The sequence below is a fragment of the Mus pahari genome, chromosome 2 (genome assembly GCF_900095145.1).
Source record: "Mus pahari chromosome 2, PAHARI_EIJ_v1.1, whole genome shotgun sequence".
Lineage (NCBI taxonomy): Eukaryota > Metazoa > Chordata > Mammalia > Rodentia > Muridae > Mus > Mus pahari.
This window is the reverse complement of record NC_034591.1, coordinates 61,194,863-61,200,396: the sequence shown is the minus strand read 5'-3', so window position 1 is coordinate 61,200,396 and position 5,534 is coordinate 61,194,863.

Sequence of the window (5,534 nt, the reverse complement as noted above, 5' to 3'; positions counted from 1 at the left end):
ACACATGAAACTCAAAAAGAACAAAGACCAAAGTGTGGACACTTCACACCTTCTTAGAATTGGAAACAAAACACCCATGGAAGGAGTTACAGAGACAAAGTTTGGAGCTGAGACGAAAGCATGGAACAGCCAGAGACTGCCCCACTTGGGGGTCCATCCCATAATCAGCCACCAAACAAAAACACTATTGCATTTGCCAGCAAGATTTTGCTGAAAGGACCTGGATATAGCTGTCTCTTGTCAGGCTATGCCCGTGGCTGGCAAACACAGATGTGGATGCTCACAGTCAGCTATTGGATGGAACACAGGGCCCCCAATGGAGGAGCTAGAGAAATTACCCAAGGAGCTGAAGGGGTCTGCATCCCTATAGGTGGAACATCAATATGAACTAACCAGTAACCCCAGAGCTTGTGTCTCTAGCTGCATAGGTAGCATAAGTTGGCCTATTCAGCCATCATTGGGAAGGGAGGCCCCAAAGACCACTTTCTACTAAAATTACCTCTTCTCCCTTCCCTGTAACTCACATTTCAGGGTATATTAACAAGTCTATGCTGGATTTTCTTTGATTGATGAAGTCTCTGAGATAAGATGATGTCTATCCATATTTAACTTTCTCTGTGCATAGAGTCCTGGAGAAAGTTGTATCGTGAAATTCATGTGATCCTATATAGAATGACCTGGCAGTGAGCAGGTTCTGTATGGGGTGAAGTAGGTAAGGAAGAAGTGGAAGAATTAGGGTATCAATATGTGGGTAAGTTGGTTGGCAAATGGGTGGATTACGCAACTTTCAGCTTCAAACTCCCTTATTACAATATTGCTTGTGTATGTCTCCACTGTCTGTGCAGGTTAAGATCTTTTGATTTGAGGGTCATTGTAGTGTATTGAGTTCTCTGTGTGCTTCTTTTAACTCTGATCCCTTTATCTTCTAGGCAGTACTTGAGGGAGGGAGAGAAGGCAAGAATCGTGGAATGTGTGGCATATATTTTGGAAGCATGGCTATTATCCTTGACAGAGTGACTATAGTGCCCCAGGAAACAGAGTGTGACTTAGCTTCCACCTTCCCTTGTAGGACACAGCATTTGCTACAGAAGGGAAAGCAGAAGCATGTAGTCATGAATTCCACATAGCTTCATCTGCACACCTTCCTCATTCTAGCATATACCTTTTTCACTGTCAATATACAAGGTACATATTTTTATTACATGTCTTTGATTGGGTATGTGTGTTCACTGTCCACAAAGACCAGGAGGTGTTATCAGATACCTTGGAACTGGAGTGATGGATGACTTTGAGCCAACCAGTAGGCTCTGAAAGAGCAGTAATTGCTTTTAACTTCTGAACCATATTGTCAGCTGTCAAACTTACTTTTTCTACCCCGTTTTTAAAAGACCAAAGCCAATGTTGATGGAATTCTTAAAGAAATTCAAAGGGCAGTGAAGAGTTTGAAAAAAATTGAGGAAGATATTAGACATAGAAATAAATGTAAAGACGATGTGTGTCTGAGCTTATTTACAGTACATAAGCCCTCATATTTGGGGATGGCACACAGTCACATCACCCCTATATTTTTACACCTGCCAAAAAGCATGCTGATCTATGTGGGCCTGAAAACCAGAGGCTTTCCACGGGGATCTCTGGCCAGGCCTGGTGCAAGTGTTCAGGCAAAGAGAAGTGAGTGCTGGCAGGGAGAGGAAGTGGCTTCTGCTGCCTCTGCTGCTATAGTTGGCTCCACCTCCATCTCTGCCTTGCCTTCCAGGTTATTCAGTAACTCCTTGCCACCCTGCTCTGATTCAGGTGAGGCTAGCCAGTGAGGAATGCATCTGAGCCTCGGGTGGTGCTTCAGAAGAGCAGATCTCTTCCCAAGTGTTACAAACAAACAAAAGGTTTGGATGATGGAGTGGATCTCACACCCTCTAATCCTTCCAGATAGCATTCATATATACAGTTTTGGACTGGGTAAGGGTCTGACAACAGGTACTTCTCATTGGTTTGGTCTGAGAGCTTTGGAGAAACCTTATTTGCATGTTGGAGGGCTTGGTGCTGCTCCTTTGTGACTGATGGTCACATACCTCTCTTTGGGCTATTATGGCTGTCCTATGAGAGGCTCTGCCAGAATTTGATGAAGACAGATGTAGATACTCACAGCCAACCATTAGACTGAACCCAGGGACCCCAACAGAACAATTAGGGGAAGGATTGTAGGAGCTGAAGGGGTCTGTAACCCCGTATGAAGAACAACCATATCAACTAACTGGACATCCCAAAGCTCCCAGGGACTAAACCATCAACCAAAGAGTATACACAGATGGGACCACAGCTCCAGCTACATATGTAGCAGAGGATTGCCTTATCTATCATCAATGAGAGGGGAGGCCCTTGGTCCTGTGGAGGCTTTTTTACCCCAGTGTAGGAGGATGCTAAACAGGTAAAGCCGGAGTGGATAGGTGGGAGAGCACGCTCTTAGAAGCAAAGTGGAGGGGAGAGCTTGAAGGGAAAAAACAAAGGCAAACAAACAAACAAACAAACAAGAATAAAAAAGAAAAGCAAAAGAAAAGGCTACAAAAGCTTACACTGGACACCTTATACAATTCAAATTACCTTTTATGTATGTCTTTTTTAAATTTTCTATAAAAGGTACAAAGTTGAAGTCATTACTCAGGAAAATAATTATAGACACAGATATAACAATGTAACTAACTGATAATTTTTTCCTGAAAAGTTATAAATTTCTTCAGAAACAAATTAACCACCCCCACAAAGGAACCCTAGGCTAAAGAAATAGAGACTTACCAAAGAAGTGTGGACTTTAGCTATCATATTTTACACATGGAATTTGTGTTAGTATCCCAATAACCTCTCAAATAATCTTTTTGAGCAAACTTCTTTCCCTTTCCTGAATTCTGATCCTCCTTTATGACCACTTGTTTGTAGAGTGTGATGCTATTTTCCTGTTCAGGTATGCTCAGTGTATTCTTATTTTATCCTTTTAGCATCATCTCTATACCGTGCACTTATTCATGCCAAATATCAGAAAGTGTACCTGCAGAACTTTGGATATACCGTTCATGCTTTAGTTTCTGGAGACCTTGTTTTCTTTCTTTCTTTTCTTTTTTTTTTGTTTTTGTTTTTGTTTTTGTTTTGTTTTGTTTGTTTTGAGATTGCCAATATATTCTTTTTTAATTATTTTATTAGATATTTTCTTCATTTACATTTCAAATGCTATCCGAATATCCCCTATACCCTATCCCCTATACCCTCCCCACACCCTACTCCCCTACCCACTCACTCCCACTTCTAGGCCATCTTCAGAATTTCCTTCACCTAGTTTGATCCTTGCTTATGACTAATATCTAGCAAAAATCAGTAGCAGGCCAGGTCTTTGTAAGCAACTCGGGACTCTGCCTTCATCTTTAGCCAGTCACATTTGATATGCCTAAGTTTCATAACCAAAGATGAGTGCTCCAGATAGTCACAGCTTCTTGTTTGTAACTAGTCGAGATAAGAAATAGAATGTAATTGCCAGGTACTGGCAGAGCCTCTCAGGAGACAGCTATATCAGGCTCCGATCAGCAAGCTCTTATTGGCATCTGCCATTGTGTCTGGGTTTGGTGGTTGTTTATGGGATGGATCCAAAAGTGGGGCAATCTCTGGATGGTCGTTGCTTCAGTCTCTGCTCTGAACTTTGTTTCTTCCATGGGTATTTTGTTCCCCCTTCTAAGAAGGATTCTGAGCTTCTGGGATAATATCCACTTATCAGTGAGTGCATATCATGTGTGTTCTTTTGTGACTGGGTTACACACTTAGGATGATATCCTCTAGATCCTTCCATTTATCTAAGAATTTCATAAATTCATTGTTTTTTTAATAAATGCTTAATACTCCATTGTGTAAATGTTCCACATTTTCTGTATCCATTCCTCTGTTGAGGGACATTTGGGTTCTTCCCAGCCTGGCAGGTACAGAAATGGATGATCACAATCATCCATTGGATGGAGCACAAGGTCCCCAAAGAAGGAGATAGAGAAAGTTCCCAACGAGCTGAAGTGGTTTGAAGCCCCATAGGAGGAACATCAATATGAACTAGCCAGTACCCCCAGAGCTCCTTGGAACTAAACCACCAATCAAAGAAAACACATGGTGGAACTCATGGCTCTACCTGAATATGTAGTAGAGGATGGCCTAGTTGGTCATTAATGGGAGGAGAGGCCCTAGGTCCTATGAAGGTTATGTGCCCTGGTATAGGGGAATGTCAGGTCCAGCAATGGAAGTGGTGGGATGTGAAGCAGGGATAGGGGTTAGGGGAGGGGGGACTTTGGAGGGGAAACTAGGAAAGGGGATAACATTTGAAATGTAAATAAAAATATCTAATAAAAAAAAGGGAAAAAAAGGAATAGAATGTAATGCAATGCTCTAGATGAGGACAACAAACTGCCCCTAGCTCAGGAGTTTCAAATCATGACCATCTCCTGCAATCTGAAGGTGGGGCTCCTGTAAGGCAATGTGATAGAGAAGAGGGAAGCGATATAAGGCTTGGTGTCCAACCAGAGGTCTACCTTTTATTTTTCTTGAGTATTTGTATTACCCCTGTTGTGATCTTTCCTCTCTTTGAGAGTCAATCTTTTCTTTCATATTCTTCTTTTCTTTAAAAGTGTTTCTTGGGTGTTTTTTGATTAGGGTGCATAGGAGGGTGAGTGTTACTGTGTAATGGCATATTCAGGAAGGCCAAAGGACAGTATGAAGTGTTGGTGCTTTCCTGCAATTCAGTTTAAGAGAGTATCTGATGTATTTCAAAACTGCACAGTAAGCAATCTTACCCAGGTGCTCCTGTAATGACCTCTGTATCTACCTCCTGTCTCACTGTAGAAACACTGGGATTACAAATGTATGCTACATTTCTAGCTTTATGTGGATTTTTAGTATTCAGACTTGGGTCTTAACTCTTGTATCACATGTAATATACTCACTGAGGTAATTTCACAGTTATTCCTTCCTTTTTTTTGTTTTAAATATTTTATTAAATATTTTCTTCATTTACATTTCAAATGCTATCCCGAATGTCCCCTATACCATCCCCCTGGCCTGCTTCCCTGCCCACTCACTCCCACTTCTTGGCCCTGGCATTCCCCTCTATGGGGCATATAAAGTTTGCAGGACCAAGGGGCCTCTCTTCCCAAGGATGGCTGAGTATGCCATTTTCTGCTACATATGCAGCTAGAGACATAAGCTCTGGGTGTACTGGTTATTTCATATTGTTGTTCCACCTATAGGGTTGCAGACCCCTTCACCTCCTTGGGTACTTTCTCTAGCTCCTCCATTGGGGACCCTATGTTCCATCCAATAGCTGACTGTGTGCATCTACTTCTGTGTTTGTCAGGTACTGGCATAGTCTCACAAGGGGCCTCTATACCAGGGTCCCTTCAGCAGAGTCTTTCTGGCATATGCAACAGTGTCTGGGTTTGGTGGCTGATGATGGGATGGATCCCCGGGTGGGGTAGTCTCTGGATAGTCCATCCTTTCTTCTTAGCTCCAAACTT